Source organism: Nanorana parkeri, unplaced genomic scaffold, assembly GCF_000935625.1.
Source record: "Nanorana parkeri isolate BGI_ZX_2015 unplaced genomic scaffold, ASM93562v1 scaffold1442, whole genome shotgun sequence".
Lineage (NCBI taxonomy): Eukaryota > Metazoa > Chordata > Amphibia > Anura > Dicroglossidae > Nanorana > Nanorana parkeri.
Window position 1 is genome coordinate 300965 of NW_017307710.1, and position 20783 is coordinate 321747.

Consider the following 20783-nt stretch of genomic DNA (forward strand, 5'->3'; position numbering starts at 1 on the left):
AAAAAAAAAACATGTCAACAATGTCCATGTCTTGGTGAATAATTTTCAAATCTATATGTTAATGCAATTAGCAAGTTGTAGAAATAATAAAACATAAAAGAATAAATAATACAATTGACCTGTTTGTTTGTTTTTTTTTGCTGCACATACATGTTATTCCGTGTTAGAAAAACACCAGCATTGCAAAATAGATATTTGCTTTGGTGTTCAGTGCACCCTGTACTGTGCTGCAAAATATGGCAGCACTATAGAAATACAAGAGTTAAAGCCAAACTTCAGGAAAAATTATAATTTATACACTGCAGTAGGTGTGTACATTATTATTAAAAAGCTGTGTGATATGTGTGTAGGGCTGTTGCAAAGTATAAAATCTTGCCCTACAGCATGCCGTCACCAACACATAAGGCCCAGCTTCTGGGCACCGAGGAGAGGGAGAGATGTGACTCGAGCAGTACAGTGCTCAGGTCACATCATGTACCCCTCCCTCACTTTGCACAAGCAGGGCTAAATGAAGAATGTGGGAAGCCGCTTGTTTCTTTACAAGTGATCTCGACGATGTCGCGATGTGCACTAGTCCCGGGTGTTGTGCGGAGTAATGCAGGTGTGCACCTATCCTAAAGTAACTGAGTCACTCTAAGCCACATCTTGAATATTATGTAGGAAACCACAATGCAAGAGGGAAATAAGTACATGCAAAGGCTAGCAATTATATGACAAAGTTAGGTTGCAAAAAACAAAAGAGATGGCAAATCTCATTTATATTAAGAGGTTGGAAAAACATGTTCAATTTCTTGGAAAAGGATTTCTTAGAGGTGACTTGATTCATATGTATAATTATATCCAAGATTAATGTAAACATTTAGCAAATTACCTTTTTATTCCGAGTATTGTGAAAAGACAAGCGGTCATCAGTTATAGATGGAGAAAATAAAAAAGTGTCTTTTTCTAATTAATGTTAGAATGAAACCATGTCACAGATCATATATTTCTCATCAACCTTAATCATGAACCTTTTCAAAATATATTACGGGACCTTCTTTGATCTTTATTTAAAAAAATTAGCTTTCTTTTGATAAAAATAAATAGTTAAAGCAAGCATATGGCACAGCAGATTAGTATGAAACATTCCTTAGATAAATGGCTTCATTTTCTGTACTGTTGATGACTCTTTTGACCACCTTATACATTGTCTACCGAAAACCCACATTTAAGTATTTTGAGTATGTTCTATCTGGCCTTCAGTTACAAAACTGTTGCTGTGTGTATACACTAAAAGTCTCCACATGATATTAATAGAAAGGATGAAATACTGAATAAACCGGAACTGAGGAAATGCAATTCTCTAACATTTTGAACTGTTCTTGCTTCTTTTGAACAGTGTGTTCTTTCTTCAGAAGTTTTATTATTAGATTGACTTTAATAATATATGAAACATGTCAAAGTAACAATATGTTGTGCCAGCAAAATGGTACTGCAATTAAATGTGCACCTATCTATGTTGATGTTTTACACCCAGGCACTATTTAACAGCTTATCTGCAGTTCTAGCTTTAATTTCTAGCATTAGTTATGCACATTTTACAGTTTTATTTGGTTTAACAATTACAGGTCAACAAGTGCATATTAATATTTCTGCAAATGGGGTATTTATATATTGAGATATGTAACAAACCTGCAAACAGACTGCCAACAACAAACTTCACAGGAAAGTATTCAACTAGGTGAAAATTGAAAAAATTACATTGCAGTTTAATAAATAAAGTACTGTGTACTGAATCCTTGCTGAAAAATGCCAAGGTGATTAGAACCTAATACACTGTAAGGCATGTAGATAATGTCCAAATGTGTTACTGTTGAATAAATTACATGAAATGTGGCTGTATTTTTAATATGAAAGGAAATATAAACAATCTAATATGGCCTCCTATAAAAATGCACTGCAATGCCTAATTGTAGATGCATCTGCACTTACCACTTTCCCCTATTCCCCATGCAATGTCTCACAAATACTTGTTGATTCTGCTAGTGAAGTCTGCTTAATGCAGTTTCCTGTAATAAAGGGGGCAACACTGCTGCACTGCTACTGAATTTAGAGAAACAGTGTCCCTCAGTTAGGCTGTGCCTGCTTGCACTACAGTGCGATTAGAAGATGTTGCAGAGGGCATGGCTATCAGCATTGTCTTTGTGGATTCATAAGCCTATAGATTGTCATTCAGCAGCTGGCCACAACAAGCCCTGCCCACTGCTTTCTGGATTGTCAGAACTGACTGTGCTGCTGAAATCTTTCCACTATGAGCTGCAGTGTCTGGGAGGGGTGAGCATGTGAGACACACATGAAGGACAATGCGGCTAATTTAAAGCATGTAAAAGAAGTCTTTTTGTATAGTCAGATAGTAATAATATTATTATTAATAATAATAATTTGAGACCTGTCTGCCACACAAAGCCTTTAGATGTACTTTAAAGGGGAATTCACATTTAAACAAAAGAATTCCTAAATATACAATTCACTTAAAAAATGCATACAGTACATAACTGTTTTGTTCATTTATTCATTGCCCTAGTGTGTCAGATCACCATGCAGCTGCAATCCACAAGGTGCCATTAACCTTATGAGAACACCTTTTTAAGCTCCATTATAAAGCTGAGCATTCCCATCGTTGCCGCTGTTTTAGTACCCTTGGTCAAAGGCAATGTAAACAGGCATTTAGAGATCACACTCATAATATAATTTGGGCTTCATTTGACATCACAAGTAACTCAGGTACATTAGGCCATGATCAGCAAAAAGAAGCAAATTCCTCATCAGACAGAGAACCTTGAAAATGTTGTCCCAAGAAAGATAATTTGTTAGCGCTTTGTAGAAATGGGGAAGAAATATTTTTATTAGCCTGTATTTGTCTTCTCTCTTCACCCGTACCTGGTTTACCAGTGTGCTTACTAGGTTGGCCTGCTATTTTGTGGGACACAGTTGGAGCTCAGGAAAAAATCAGTAACATTGAATTACATACAACCATACACACCAAAAGTAATTTAAATATTTTAAGGCTTCACCAACTACTGGTGGCAATGTTTTAAAATGTATTCTACCCTGGTTTCTTCATCATCTATCTAATGTAGAGGCATTAAAGAACCAAAGAAGAGCATTTCTTCCATCTCAGTTATGGTTTGAACAGATGTAAAGAAACTCATTTCCTGAAGTTAGATAATACAGCCATGCAGGTTGGTACTGTCCTCTCCCAACAGTATAACTGTGGCAAGCTTTTCTCTGGTGTTTTTTCATTCTAAAACTATCTACCTGTGGTAGAATGAACTCTACAAGAACAGCACCAGATTTTAAAGGGAGTCAAGTATCCAGGTATTTACACAGAACATAAAAGTTCTAGTACCTTTATTCAAATTACTGACTGATTGGTCTTTGTTTTTCTCTCTCATTTGATAATCATATATTGCAGAACATATTTCATAATGGATATTCTGTATCATTCCATTCAATCTGAAAATTCTTACCCAGAACCTTCTCATATCATTAACCATTCTCATATCCTGTCTGCTTTTCAAACTTTACTTTGATCAGTCATACTCTGGGATATTATATACTGCAGTGCTGTCCCTTTAAAATCTTAGAGTTAGACTTCAAAGGCAGCTGGGTACCAAGCAATCCACAAGACCTTTGACTTTTTTTCGACTCACATTTAGTGGCACACTGTTAATGGATGTTACAGGGAACTCATTAAGACAACTGTGACTCATTACAGCCTAAGCCTCCCAGAAACTAGATGCTGCCTCTCAGAAATTGCACCCTTGAATGGCAAATTTGGCTGTGGCTAGTATCAACTGCTTTGGTTCAGTTTAAGGACTTTGTTGAAGTAGACCTAAACCCGAGCTGTGTATTATAAACAACTGTCATGGCTTTATCCCATAAATTAGTTTTTTGAACTTTTTTGCCCAGGCCATGAACTAGAGGAAGGTGGTTATTTTCACAAGCTTGTATGGAAGCAGACTTGTATGAAGACAGACTCACTGGAAAAGGCCAACAAGGATTAAGGGGGATTGAAATGAGTCTCTTGCCAAATGTGGAGGCCTCACAAATTCCAATTGAGTTACCCTTCCCAGCTAAACATGGTTTTACCCAGTTTGTATTGCCCGCCATGCCCAAGTTTGCTTGACCAGAGCAGAGACTACTTCTTCCTTTGTCACCCTTGAATTTACATTAAAAGGACCCTATCCCTGCTGTACAATTATTTTGTTTAAAAAAACTTTGTTTTGTTAAATATCCCCTATGGCAGTGTCCAGCTTCCTGTGTCCTTTTTCCGACAATAGCTTGCTTATTAGCCTTGAAAATGGTGAGAATTCAGTATCAAGATTCACCTCTTGCAGACTTAAAGATTTGCCCCACAGAGTTTGGGTTTTTATGATTACAAGCAGGATTCAATGAACCTCTGTGAATCGAACCTGAGCAAAGTTGCTCATCCCTATGTAAGACTTATATTTTTAAGCTCTGGTCACCTGTCTGTTCACACATACAGTTCCTGTAATTTGTAGTTACTAGTTTGGATTTGATGTCTGCTTTGGATTATTTTATAATAAAGCTCAAGATTTCATTTCACTTTTTACATTTAATTTGGTGGCTTTCGACTTTGCTTATTAGGACTTAACAAGCAAAACATGCACCAACACATGTATTTTGCAGTTATTGTTGCCCTGAATGTTGTTAAAGTGTTCCAGAAGCTCTAATGAAATCTCTGATCCTATCTTACTTTAAATGTTTTTCAAACAAAGATTTGAGTTAACTCCTACACTCCAACCCTGTACCTTGCAGCTGCAGAAGAAATCGAGTTCCATCTGAAATTCAATCCAGTTTTATCTGGATGTACTTGGAAGAAAAATAAAAGATAAAACAATAAACAGTGGAAATACTGAAGAGTCCCAGGTGATACACTCTGTATTGAATACTGGGCAACTTGTGCACAAATACATTTAGATAGAAAGTAATGAGGCACATAAAAGAAAATACATATCAATCCTGACAACGGATTTTTCTCTTTGAGCTGTTTATAGACTTATGATGTGTCAAGAGAACATTATGATGGCTTTTTAATGGACTCTGTAAAATAAAAATTGGTTGAGCACAGATTTGTTTCTTGTAAAGGAAAAGTAATAATCAAGTTCCGGTATTAGCTGTTTTGCATGGAAACATTACTTATGAAATTGCTACAAATTAGCAGAAACCAAAATAAGTAGAAAATGATCACACAGTGTGTTTGATAATGGCAAGAAGTCACAATACTCGGATAGCATAATTGACTTTAGAATGCTTATTCAATTAAGCCACGCAAAGAGCAGTGATTATGTACAAGGTGAACTGGAACATGTGTAACTGAGGTGCTGCATTCAGCTTATCAAAGGCGTATGATTGTAGATGGTCATTGGGGCTACTCCTTAGCATAAACACAATACCCTTTGACTGTGAGACCCTGAGTTTGGAAATAATGCCCAAAGACAGCACTAAACTTATGAGTTTGTCCAAATAGTGTTTATTCAATGAGACAATATAAAATGGCCACCGTATTTCGGAAAGCTAAGTGATCTTTCCCATCCCCTGCTTAGATATAGTATATATTTGCAGGATTGGCAGGATCATCACAATTAATCTGTATATAGAAGAGTACAGTAAACAATGATGTATAAAATATTAAAGAAACAAAGCTATGAAACGCAAAACAACTTCTCGTGGGTTATGCATCTCATTAACCTTGTTTGTTTAACATTATATTCATTATTCACAGTGCTTAGCTAATTGGTTTGGCACTTTCATTGGACTTTGCACAAATTTACAAATTAAATGCCAAGTTTGGCCTGGTGGGCTAGTCCTTTCATGGTAGAGGTAGATTTCAGTGGGCTACAGCAATATACCATTGCCATGGTGCCGTACTGACTGGTAGGCGTGGTAAAATTGGTTGTTTCAAAAGTACATGGTCTATTGTGACACACCTTTTTTCATTTTCCAGTATCAGCTTTCTTTGCAGCTCCCAGAATTTGGCACATGGCATCTAAGAGACACAAAGGAAGTTAGTAATGGAAGACTTCCCCTATTCAGATTATAGGTCTGAACAGGAAGCAAGTAGCTTGAAAATTCCCAGCATATGCCACTGACTGTAGGTACAACTTTAGGTACCACTGTAATTATCAAATATTGCAAGAAAAAGTCACTAAATAGTCAAATATTTCCAGTCATAACAAGCACATTTGTACACACTTTTACATTGCCAGCTTAAATGTGGATACAGCCAAAGACCTATTTCTGAGCATTTGGAAATACTAAAGTATTTAACTAGATACTGACAAAGACTAATCTCTCACCAAGTAGCAGCCATTTGTAGGGAATTAACAGGTTTTCTCAATCAACAAACACATTTACAAGCTGAAGAAGCAAAGAAGGTAGCTTTGTGGATAAAAAAAGTTTTGTGATACAATATGGGATTAAGCATTCCTTCCACTTTTCTGAAATTAGAAAGAGGGACACTTTCCAACACAATGTACTTAGGCAATGGGCACACCCCAGTTATGTGGACCATTAAGAAATTATATGCCAATAGAATTTATGTTAAACCCAGTTTTTTTTAACCATTATTTTTCCTTTTATATTGGTTCTTCAAAATAGCATTTGAGAGGTATGGATTAAACAAGAGTGAATATTTGAAGCAAATGTTATTAACAATACATTTATTTGAGCACATGATAAAGGTGGAAATGCTGGGGGTTATTTACAAACACTTCAGAGGAAAAACTTGAGTAATTACTCACAAAGGTCTGTATGCCCAGCAAATATCTGTATATATGTGTTTTGTGTGAATATTTGCAAAAATAAATGTTCTTAATATATTTTCTTTTTTAGTTCCAATGCATTATGGTGTGATAGTGCATTATGGCCACTAGATGGAGCTGAGGAGTACATGAAAGTGTTAGTATTTCCTATGTTTAAATGTTAATAGTCGAAGTATTATTAAACGTTGAATAATTTTTAAAATAATTTTTTAAACATCAAGGAGTAGCATCTATTGTACGTGACTTCATCAGCATTTTATATAGCTTAGAAACATTTTGATTTTAAAATTACTTTAAATTTATATAACAACAAAAAGCAGTTGCAAAATCATAGCTCAGGGGAAGAAGAAGTTAATTAGAGCTTATTAGTGTTAACTAAGTGTTAATAGGGGTAAAATAGAAACACTGTTTATTTATTAAACCTTTAAGGTTGTTTTAACGGACAAAATATACAGATAAAAGGTCATCCTTTTAAACTGCTATAAATAAGCCAGTGTAATTACAATGTAAAAAGAAAAACATTGCTACAGTAAACTCCCAGTTATCCAACACACACGGGGATTGGTAGATGCCAAAGCAGACCATTCTCCCCGAAAAATTTAAACAAATAGTAAAAAAAAAAACAGCGTAGGGTTCCCGTCACAAATCATACCAGACCAGTAAGGTCTGGTAGGAATATTAGGAGGGACCCCCCCAGTTAAAAATAAATAAAAGTGCGCGGGGTTCCCCCCAAAAGTCATACCAAGCCTTTTAGGTCTGGTTGGGAATTCTCCCCCTTAAAATTCCCAACTAGACCCTTATTCCGAGCACAGGCCTGGCAGGGCAGAAAAGGGGGGGAGATGAGCAAACCCCCCCCCTCGCCATACCAGGCCACATGCAACAGACCCTTAATCCGAGCACAGACCTGGCAGGGCAGGAAAGGGGGGGAGATGAGCAAACCAGCTCTTGCCATACCAGGCCACATGCACCAGACCCTTAATCCGAGCACAGACCTGGCAGAGCAGGAAAGTGGGGAGATAAGCGAGCCCCCCCTTGCCATACCAGGCCACATGCCCTTGGCATTGGGAGGATGCTTTTCCAGGGTCCCCCTGGAAAAGCACTTTGTTCCCATGCTGATGAGGACAAGGGCCTCTTCTGCCATCACCCAGGATCGGTGGTTGTGGGGGTCTGTGGGCAGGGAGGCTGGAAAACAATTTTTTCAATTTAAAGATTTTTTCTAAAAGTATGGTGTATTTATTTACATTTTACTTGAACCCTTTAGTGAATAAGTAGGGGTACAAGTACCCCTCACTCATTCACAGTTTACAGGGAGGGGCAGCATCCGGGTGCCTCTTTTATGAAAGGGGGTAACCCGATGCAAATAAACCCCTCTGCCTGCAGACCCCCACAACCACTGGGCCAGGGTTGTGGTGGAAGAGGCCCTTGTCCTTCATTAATCCTTCATTAACCCCTTATTGACTGCAGACATACCCTGTACGTCCCCAGCATGAAGTGCCCAAATAACTGACCACGTACACTATACGTGATCAGTTTTTTAAGCTTTTAAAAGCCGGTAACCGCTGATCTCAGCGGTTACTGTTCTCAGCAGTTACCGTTCATTAATGGATGCCTCAGTATCCATGAAGCTTTTACAGATACCTTTAAGAAATAATTAAGCTTTTACAGATACCTAATCGCTGTAAGCGATTGAGCATCTGACAGTGACAACAGAGCCGTGTGACTGGCTCTGCTATATCACTGTTTTGACAGCTCTGCACACATCGGGATCTGTTTTGACAGCTCTGCACAGATCCCAATGTGTACAATGATAAAATGTTTCATTTTGCTACATATTTCTATGCTTCCTAGAAATCTGTAGCAAAATTAAACATTTGTATCATTGTAATAAAAACATTGTATCAGACTTCTGATTGTTCTAAGAACATCAGAAGCCTTTAGTGACATCTGAATCTGCAGATTCAGTCACTTAAAGTTATTATTGGCTGTTCCCAAGTTGTAACCAGCCTAATAATAACCAAAAATGAAAAAAAAAATGATCAAGCAGTCATGGTGGCTGCTTAATATAATATAATAGACAAAAAAGTCTATCCTATAATTATTATACAAATTAACAGTTTACAATGAAAATCTGCACCTGAGCTGCAGCTTTGTTTTTCACCCTAATTAATTCTACTATTTAACCCCCTCATGACGGTGTTGTTCAGAGTATGTTGCTGTCACTAAGGCTGGGTTCACACCTGAGCATTTTTTTAATGCTCGTTTTTCAGCTCGTTTTTTTTTTTTGCGTTTTTTTGTCCAGTGAAACGCGCGTTTCACTGGCGGTATGATTTTTTTTCCTTTTATTTTCTCTATTTTCAATTTGTTTTTAGTTTCACTTTTAAACTTCCCGCCGGCTGCGCCCCCCTGCAACGTGGCCGCTCGCAAGGGACGGAACCCAGGAGTCGGAAGCCGCCGAAGACACAGTGGGGATCGCAGACAAGGTAAGACCTGTACGCTGTATTCCCGAGAGTGACTCGGGGTTACCGCTTTGTTAAGCCCGATGTACACTAGGGAATACCAATTGAAACGCCGCAAAACGCCTCAAAGAAGCTCCTGTACTTCTTTGGGCGTAAGGCGTTTTGCAGCGCGTTCCTACACGCTGTAAAACGCCCAGGTGGGAACCATGCCCATAGGCAGTCATTGGTTTTCACATGTTGAGCGTTTTACAGCGTGTAGGAACGTGCTGTAAAACACCCAGGTGTGAACCAGGTCTAAGTGTGACAGTTATTGACACTTAGGGGTGATTTACTAACCTAAACACACACACACACACCAGGTGTGTGTGATTTTCACACAGCAAAACGTATTTATCAACCAAAAAGTCTCTAAAAGCATATTTCCACTAATGCCATATATGGAAAAATCATGCACATGATGCATATATAATGCTGCTTCACAGTTTAGACAAAAATGGTTAGCTTATGCATTTACATTCCTGCATTCATCAACGAAAGCAACATAACATAGAGCTAATTTACACCACATTACCTTGCAATTCATTGCAGGGCTTTCCACAACACACCTGCTGGGTGTGTACACACTACAAAGGTGTTTCGATTCCTCCCATAGATCATGCTGGGAGGGAACACACTACAGAGGTGTATACACGTTCGTGGTGTGTTTAAAAGGTTAGTAAATCAACCCCTTAGTTACAGTTACATTGTAGGCCACCTAACCTAACCACTATTAGGTTTTAGGAAAAAAACTAAATGTTAGCTTTTTGTTTTTAGACCCAGAAGTACAAAAAAAATTCAAATCCTAGGGATGTGAGGTTTTTCCCAAAAAAAGGACAAATAAATGAATTTATTTTAATGAATTTTTTTTAGCTGTGATATTTTTCTAAAAAACAATAATAATCAAAACTGGGAAAAAAGTGTTTTATTTAAATTTTTCCTCCTTTTTTATATTTTATTCATCCTAAGTGAGGCGTTAGGTACACATATGTGATATAAATACATAGCCCTACCTGTCCTCTAATATGTGTGGGTGCATTTAGTAAGAAAGTGGAAGAACAATACAGTGGAAGAACAATACAGCAAAAATGTAAAAAGTGTGTCAGTCATTAAGGAACAGAAACTGAAAAAAAAGCTCAGTCATGAAGGGGTTAAAGGTTCTATGTGCCCCTAATTTTTATACCAACATCTTTAACCTAAATGTATGGCTTCATCAATGCATTTAGGTGCGTATAGTGACGGTGTCAGTATCAGAGGTTATAAACATTTTTTTAGCCACTGACACTGAGTTCACAACATGTTGGAAAAGGAGTTTAGAACACTTAGCTTTTAATGAAGGTTGTTATAGCTACCTTTATCAGTAAAATTGCCAGCATGGATCCTACATTACCTGTACCCAAAAATAAAATGTTCTTTCTTTAAAATGCAAACATGTTGTTGATTATATATAGAATTATAAATATGCTTTAATGAATTATTTTTTTACATATTTTGCTACTCTTACTTCTTTGTTTAAATTTGTACTTGTGATTGTTTCCAATGACCACTGCTTTGTAAAAATGTGCAAATGCTGGGGCATGTCTGAGCGCAGGATGTGAACAGCCACAGTCGGTACACTTCAAATACTGCCCGATCCCGCACCACAGTGTGGCAATTCTGTTGTATCCCCCCCATAGCCACCTCCATACCAGTGTTGTTCCTGGAATATCAGGCTGAACAGTCCCCTGTCGTCTTCTCTGCAGTGAAGGATAAGGCTTGCACAGGGTTAAGCAAGAATGGAAACTCTCGTGGTTCCTCTCCACATTCTATACAACTACCCAGGCACATTCTGGTGGGCCAGGAGGGGTATTAACAATGGCATCTTTGTCAATTTACAAACATTTAAAAGTAATGGTAAAGAGCCAGCAGATCAACGGGGTCATTTGCAAATCTTCCGGGCTATACACTGAGCAGACCTACAGTGCTCTCCTTCCTGGCCCCTCTCCATCTGTCCTGCTAGCTTTTACAGCCAGCAGTCTGCTGAATACAGGAGCCCTGCTGTGCTCCTGACAGCAGGGGTCTGGAAACTAGGGCCCCAAGATAAGCTGCCTATGCCCCAGTACACATCTCTGGATTCCCGCCTAAGTGGCCTCCCAAGAACAAAACACACATAGGGGGTGAGGTAGTTGCTCCCCTCCCTCCCATCCCTCCCCTCTCAGGCCTACACCTCCCAGGACCCTTGTGAGGTCTGTGGGAGGGCTAAACCAGTGTTCTTCTCTCTGACTGGCAGATCAAAGGCTGTGCTGAGGCCAGACTCTGCCTGTGGATTTCAAAGAAAAGAAACTTAACCCTGACTGTTCTGCTCCACTATTGCTGTGAGGTCTGCTGGGATTCATAGTCCCTCCCTGTCATAGGCTGGTGGGGTAAGACTAATTGTTCCACCCTGCTTTGTGCTGCTGAGGTCTGCTGGGACTTGTTGTTCCGCCCTTACTGGACTTACCCCTATTGTGCCTTGGGACCTCTGCTGAATTAACTTTTACAGCAACTCTGATTCCTGGATTAGTACCACTGCAACTCTGGACTTTCTTTCCCCTGTGCCCCATTGTCTACCTTTGTATTGTACTGCAATCCCCAGGACATAACCCTGTCCTCCACACTTTGCTTTGCAAAGATAATGTTAGTAAATAAGGTAAAGATGTATTCATTTTGAATACACATTCATGTGCTGGCAAAAATCCAGTTTTAAATTTCCCATGCAGATTCAAATTAAACACATTTTTACTAACACTCGCTGTGCAAACCGAGCATACCTTGCCATGTAAACAGCCCCTATTCTTTAGTAAATTAACTGTACCATTTTGTCTTTATTTCTCATGTAGAATGTTGTAATATTATGAGTAGAAATTATTGCAGCAAAGAACTGTGAATGCAGATTGTTATTAATATTACTCATTGTTAACAGCAGTTATGTATTAGTATTGATAGTTTGAAATGGTTACAATATCTTCTGTGATTTGTAATAAATGCTCCAAAAGCTTTTAATTGCTCTGGTTATTTCATTGCCATCAGGAAAAAGCAATAAGGAAAAGCACATGTAAACCGTAACATAGTACTTGCACTTGTATTATTGTTACAATAATTAAAGATAAAACACATAGGGTGGAGCTTAGTGATGTCATTATATTGGTTGCAGCTGCAACCCATTGCCCTGGCACACACATTGGAGCATTCAATGTTTGAGTTCCAAACATAAGATAGTGCTATATGGTCACTCAGCAAATGTGAGTGTTTTGCTAGTTTTATTGTTGTATATTTTTTTTATAAACGGAATTACTCTATGGATCATCTTTGTTTTGTGCTTTGAGTGCCCTTTTGAGTGCTTCCATGTTACTGGTTATCCAACTGCGAAATACATAGAGTTCCTGCACACACCATTATACAGCTAATGATTGTGGGACCAGTTTAGAGTGACATTGTGGATATTATGGGATTCTATGGGATACTATATATGACCTTTCTAAAATTTTGAGGTCATACATTCTAGAGAGTTTGGTTCCAATATGTGGTGGGGCATCATTCAGAAGCATTATAATTCATACAGGAAATAAATATTAGATGAGAATTGTTGTTGATTGGGGCATACAACTCATATGTGCTTTCATCTTATGTTTTTTTATTATGTTATTAATTGATTTTTCTTGTGCTCCCTTATTGACCATTATTGTAATATATTGTATTTATCATTTCTGGAAGGGTGCCTCTTAGATAGGTGATTTTAGGTTATTTTGCACAATGTTTGGGTTATAACTACAGTTCTTTAAATGTTCCAGAGTGGACTTCTGCAAACTGTGGGTTTGATTTACTAAATGAATAGAATGTGTTCACTTTGTTGGTTTGTGTTTAGATGAAGCACTGAGATCTTGAGGAATGCTGAATTAAATTTTACTTGCTTAGGAGAATATTACATCAGAATACAGCATTGTGCAGAAAAAAATAAATATAAATATATATATGAAAAACGTCCTGTGTATCATAGATAAGTATGCATATAGAAAACTAACATTGCACTACAGCGCCATCTACAGCCCAAACATATCAGTATATGCTGTTGTATTTCCAACACACTTTACAGAGAAAATTTTCACTCAGCTTTACTTCATTCACTAAGCTAACTGAAAATTGTCTTTAAAAATTAGCTTTGTAAAGTTAACACACTCCTTTAGTAAATCAACCCTACTTTCTCAGAATATACATATACAGTATATACTAGACATCTATATACAGACATTTTCAACAAGTTGTGATGAAAGTGTTTCTGATTGCCAGCTACAGAATCCCCACATGGTCCATTCCTTAATAAATGAATGGGCAATTTGTGTTACTGCAGCCACCACAGGTCATGTCAGCAGCACAGGGGATATTTTACTATGGGGCAGTGATATATTTAAAGTAAAGACAGAGTTTAGGCACCTCTGGCAGATTTATTTTAAACATTTAGTGTGCTTGTATTACAATGACCCAGGTCTTAGTAATCCAATTGCTTTTGCAATGTCGTTTGGAAAGTGGCATTGCATACCACAGTTTCGAAATTGGCACATTATTTTGCTATCTAAAGAAAAATGTTAAGCATCTTATTATAAGCCATTATTTGTATATCTATTCAGTTAATACATTTAAATATACTCATGTTTGGTAAACATTGATTTAGCTGACTGTATTAATTATATTAAAGATGATTACAAAGCATCTTGAAATTTAAAGCTAATAATAAATATTTATAAACTGTAGATTAGAAATGATTCATAGTTTCTTTAAATATTTCATTGTTAAAAAAAATATAATAATGAAATGGAATAACTTTGTCTTATATTACTCACAATGAATGATGGTACCATGGGTGTTAAGGTATGTTTTAAAAGGATCCCGGTGGATTTAGAAGAGTTTTCTCATACAAGATAAATTTCTAGAACATGTTTGTGACAGTGACAGATGCAGTAGTGTTGCAGTGGTGGATGCAGCAATCCAGGTCCAAGCAGTAGTGACCAACCAAGATACAGTTGTTCTTCAGAATAAGAGAGATCCCACAGATTGACATTTTTACTGGCATTGAGGAACCTGAAAGATACATATCAGCAATTTTAAGCTATTTCAATACACAATATAATCTTCCTAAAATCCACATGGGAGGGGCAGACAGGAAAAAGGGTTACACTACCAACCCACATGTAACCTTTAGCCCTTTATTTATTTTCTCCCTCTCTCTCTCTCTCTTTGAACCCTCCCCCACCCTACTATCCCCTGATCTGCCTACCTTACCATTCCATCCTACCGCCAACATGTAACCCCAACATACAATCCATTCTCTCTTTCAAGAAAACAAAAAAAAACATCACTTATGGAAATATGCAAGGCAACTACCAGCAACATACATTGAATCAGTGGAATTGTCCCAAAGTCTACCAAATGGGATCCACCCCAATCAGACTAGACTCTAGAAGAGCCATTGATAAAGCACACTCCTCTGTATACAACACAAATGCTTACATCTCTTACAGTTCCCTGACCAATGCATCTGCTTTTTATATGTCTACCTTTCACTAGTAAAACACGGTTATAGCGAGACAGTGCAGAGAATTACAGTGTTACTGAAAAAAATAATATCCATCTTTCACAAACAGTCCTTATTTTACATAATCATTATGACTACACAAACCAACTTTTGTGAAGCCAAATTCACAGTTGCAGCATCTGTATTGAACAACAACACTTCTTAGGCTTTGCCCAAACCAAAAGTTAGGCAGCCTAGCTGGGGTTTCCTCTGACAGTAGCAAATTTCCAATTGCATAACTAATTTGACTGTTATATACTATGAATACTTTGAAGGAAACCTGCAGTATACAAGAGTTTCCCCACATTTCCCTCAAGTACAATTAATGTTTGTTCACTATACTAATTACTAAAATAGTAGGAAAAGCACCTGTGATTTCATAGACAGAAAAACTTGTCCTACAGAAGGTCGTAAAGACATAATGAGAAGCAATTTATTGTTAACATTATCTTGCACAAAACTATGAAATAAAATCATAAAAACATATTAGTGACCATAGTGAGAAGTTCTAAATTTGAGGTTGGTCTCTCTCTTTTACAAGATAATGTTATTTTATTATGGTATAAAACATTAGCACTAGCTGCTATTTTATAAAAATGAAATCACAGTTAATCACTGTAAGACATAATAGAAACTATTTCTCATGCTGGAGCACGCTGCTCCTATGAAAAGACTATAGAAAGTTAGTTAGTGATCATGATAGCTCCCATAGCCTAGGGTATTTTGTAGCTTAATCAACATGCCTTAGATTTATTTTATTCTCATATCATTTGACAGGTTATGAATATTTGGCAATTACTACAGTGTTGAATTAAATTGATATCGTTTATTCAATATAATGCGCCCAATATAAGAGAGAGGATCTATGCATCTAAATTAATAGTTGCGTGGGCTGTCTGCTGCAAAAGAAATTGTTCCTCCGTAGCAAATAATAAAAGAAAAAAACAGTAAATGAAGGAGACAAAACCTTTTTTAGCAGGTAGTATTTGTGTGTGTTGTATGTGTATGTTTTTTGCTATTTAGTGTTTCTTAGGTGTAGGTAAATGCATACTTCTGCATAGGAGTTTAGGTTTTCATGTACCAGGCATGATCATCATGCCCCAGGCCTGCCGCTGGGTTCTTTGAGTCTAGTGACACCCAGCCACCATGTAGGCACTAAGCACAGTGATTTCCCAAGAGCTGAGGGTGTGCAGCACCAAGTCTATCCTTTTTCAGGTAAGTAACCACTCACATTAATGATCTATTTAGCTCCCACCTGCCACCAAAGTAAAAGGTTCCCTTTAGGTCAGGCCTACTCAAAGTTTACAGGCTTCAACTTTTGTCTTTTTTGCTGGTCTAGGGTTGCTGTGGGTAGTTCAAAACACCAGCAACAGCTCTAGTATCAAGCTACCAGAACTGTGGTGCCAATTATGAGTCATTCTTCAAAAAAATATTATTTTACCTTTAGCATTTGACCATTCAAAGAAGAGTCTAATTCAAAATAAGATGGTGTACCTTTTTTTTAAGTGATTAGTAATTACTTTAAGTGTATCAAAGTCTAAAGGTTTTTAAATGATTTCAAATGCTGATCAAATCACTTACAATGCATGCTGCTCTTTGATGTTGAAAAGTTTTAGTTTCCTGCAAACTCAGCTGGGCCCCTGAGAAGTGGCCCTGATATCTTGTTTTAGGGTGCCTCCTTTCCCTTGCATAGTCATATGGAGCCACCCTGGTGTATTTTAGTAAGCTGTGAGTGTCTCCACAAACACACAGACCCAGCAAGGAAAGCCACTTCACTTTTCCCTGCTCCCCATCCACCCTCTTCCCTTGTTCAAGCTAGGCAATGGACAGTTCCTGGAGTCTATTCTATCCCTTGGCATCTTGTACTGGACAAGTAAGCTGAGCTGAGAGTTGAAGCCAACTTTTCTGGACCAGATTACTGTAAGTGTTTGGACAAAAATACTTTGCTGGGTAATGTATATTTGATTGATCTGGATTTATTATTGAAAAAAAAGATTGAGAGTTTAATACTACTTTGATGAGATTCATATTTTGCAAAAACTATTCAAATAAGGCAACACATAACACCTAGATTTTGGCTTTAGCAGCAAGCACGAAAAAATCTTATTTTGTTATATGTGCAATTACATTTTTCATGTTGTTCTTTACATGTAGTAATGGAGTTAATAATGAATGCACTAGTGTCTTCATACACTCACATGCTCCATCAAAAATTCTGTAAATTTACATATACTTTTAACAAGCCACTTAGTGGGATTATGGTAAAGCTTAACTACTTTTTATCATGGGGCTGTCTGTTGCACTGATAGTCATAAGGGAGACTGATTCCTGCACTTGGTTTTTAAACAGACAACTCCAGCTTCAAATGTTACTGTCTTTACCATGCTCTAAACCAGTGATGGCGAACCTTTTTGAGCCTGAGTGCCCAAACTGAATCACTAAACCAACTTATGTATCTCAAAGTGCCAACCCTTCAATTAGACCTGAATACTCTCAGGGGGGCTCTGCAGTTTTGAGGTGGTCTGTACGGGCTCTCAGGGGGCTGTGCGGCTCTCAGGTTGGATCTGCAGGGCCTCTGGTGGTCTGTACAGGCTCTCAGGGGAGCTGTGCAGCTCTCAGGTGGTCTATTATGGCTTTTGGGTGGGCTCTGTGTTCTCTCAGGTGCTATGTATGAGCTCTCTGGCGGGCTGTGCGGCTCTCGGGGGTCTATAAGGGTTTTCAGGTGGGCTCTCAGGTGGTCTGTTCGGGCTCTCTGGGGGGGCTCTGTGGCTCTCTGGAGGGCTGTGCGGGCTCTCGGGTGGTCTATAAGGGCTTTCAGGTGGTTTGTATGGGCTCTCAGGGGGGTCTGTGTGGCTCTCTGGGGGGCTGTGCGGCTCTCAGGGGGGCTGTGTGGGCTCCCAGGGGGGCTGTGTGGGCTCCCAGGGGGCCTGTGCAGCTCTTAGGGGCGCTGTGTGGGCACTCAGGGGAGCTGTGCAGCAATCCTGGCCAGAGTGCATGAATGCAGATAGGAAACAGCTGCCAAGGGGCTGCAGGGGATCAGCAGCACAGGGATGCAACAAGGCATAGCAAAAAGGTGAAAACTAGAATTGTACTTAAAACAGCGCAAATTGTTTCACATACTGTAGACTTTGGTATACTAAATGTGCGGGTTTACATCCAACTTCAGTGACATCACCCCCCCCCGTAACACTGCACGAGCGACATTATACCAGCTCTCTGCCTTTGTGTGTATGCCGCTCCCTCAGCGTTCCATGCCTGGTCACATGCACACAGAACATCCTATACTCCTTCCTTACTGTTGAGTGCCATGACGCTTAGCGAATCAGCACACGCAGTTGTCGCCACTCAGCCAATCAGGGCACCCCGGGTTCTGCTTCTCCTAATCCTAGCTTGTTGTGGGCCGAGCGGTGGCTGTGTGCTGGGAATGGTCGGTGCTGTGTGTCACTGCTATCGCTGGAGCTGCGTCCCTTTGGTAATGCGGACCTGGGCCTGCGTGCCAGCAGAGGGGGCCCCGCGTGCCCACTCTGGCACGCGTGCCATAGGTTCGCCACCGCTGCTCTAAACCCTAGCAGGCAGCACTGAATGCTGGGCTTTAAAGTCCCATAGTGGTGCCACACCACACAGATGTGCGTTCTACTACGCCCATAGACCAGCACTGGATGGGAGACTGTAAGGACTGTGAAGGTCACATGACCACCAGCTTTGAGCACTTTTTTTAAAGGTTAGAGGACAAAGTGGCAATAAAAGAGCATGAGAGATCCTGGATTTAGGCTTTAAGAGGAATATGTCAAGACAAAATTGTTATGGAATGAATCCCAGAGTAAAATGTTTTTGGCAAACTTCTTGATTAATGTAACAATGTTCTAATAATTTCATTATGGTGTAACATTTACAAATATGCTTTTTCTGCAGGCACCCCTGACTCTATTCAACCTTCTTCCCACAGCTGGAGATTTAAAGTATCAATAAACCCTAATTAAAACCACAATGTGCCAGTTAAACTAAATATATAAATCACCACATCATGTTTTTTTTCCTTGACTGAGCTATCTAAATGTTGTTTCCATTGTCCTAATGTTTGGCTTACCCACAAAGCGCAGCCTTGGTCCCAAACGTACTGTGTAAGGTTTCAGCAGTGTACATATAATCATGGTCGTGTGCACCTCGTACTACATTGCTTGCCCAATAATATGCATTTACAATGCTGGCCTCTCCTACAAGTAACGGCCAGCCAGCAGCATGGTAGCTGTTTCTTTCCCTATTGTCAATCAGCTAGGCCATAGATGGGGCTTTGAAGGAAATGGCTGGTTTTGCAGTAGGAAGAAGTTGTGTGTTACGGTGCTAGGAATATTTTAGGACACAAAGAGCACAAAGCATTTCAGAACATATCCGGAATCCACCAAGGGTACATTTTATCTACAGTGAGGGTATGTAGGGCTAGCATAGCCACCCTTAAAAAAGGAAGTGTGACGCCCAGATTTTATAAAGTTTTTTATTCATGCTTTATATTAAAAAATAGATAACCAAACATATACAAATGAGTAACTGAGAAAGTAAAAAAAACATTATATTGGTTTTTATTAGGGATGTCCCGATACCACTTTTTCAAGACCAAGTACAAGTACAGGTACTTGCCGATACCAATTACCGATACTTTTTCTTAAAGGGACATGTGACATTTTTTCTAAAACAATACAGACTAATGATCTTGGGGCAGTTTCTCACCAGGCTGCATCCAGATCTCACCAGGGCTGATTAGACATCTCACCAGAGCTAAATACAGATCAGACAGAATCTGTACGCAGCCGGGTGACATCTGGACTCCAGATCCCACAAGGCTGCGTCCAGATCCCACCAGGCTGCACCCAGATGTCACCAAGCTGCGTTCAGATGTCACCAAGCTGTGTCCAGGTCTCACCAGGCTGCTTCCAGATGTCACCAAGCTGCGTCCAGATCTCACCAGGCTGCTTCCAGATGTCACCAAGCTGCGTCCAGATCCCACCAGGCTGCGTCCAGATGTCACCAAGCTGCGTCCAGATGTCACCAAGCTGCGTTCAGATGTCACCAAGCTGCATCCAGATGTCACCAGGCTGCGTCCAGATGTCACCTGGCTGCATCCAGATGTCATCAGGGCTGAATAGAGATCAGACAGAATATAGACGCAGCCTGGGGACATCTGGACGCAGCCTGGTGACATCTGGAGTCAAGGGGGTTGATTTACTAACCTAAACACACACACACACCAGGTGTGTGTGATTTTCACACAGCAAAACGTATTTATCAACCAAAAAGTCTCTAAAAGCATATTTCCACTAATGCCATATATGGAAAAATCATGCACATGATGCATATATAATGCTGCTTCACAGTTTAGACAAAAATGGTTAGCTCATGCATTTACATTCCTGCATTCATCAACGCAAGCAACATAACATAGAGCTAATTTACACCACATTACCTTGCAATTCATTGCAGGGCTTTGAACAACACACCTGCTGGGTGTGTACACACTACAAAGGTGTTTCGATTCCTCCCATTGATCATGCTGGGAGGGAACACACTACAGAGGTGTATACACGTTCGTGGTGTGTTTAAAAGGTTAGTAAATCAACCCCAAGATGTCACCTGGCTGCTTACAAATCTCACCAAAGCTGCATCCAGATCTCACCAAAGCTGCGTCCAGATCTCACCAGGCTGCGTCCAGATCTCACCAGAGCTGCATCCAGATCTCACCAGAGCTGCATCCCGATGTCACCAGAGCTGCGTCCAGATCTCACCAGCCTGCGTCCAGATCTCACCAGTGCTGCGTCCAGATGTCACCAGCCTGCGTCCAGATCTCACCAGAGCTGCGTCCAGATGTCACCAGGGTTGTCTATT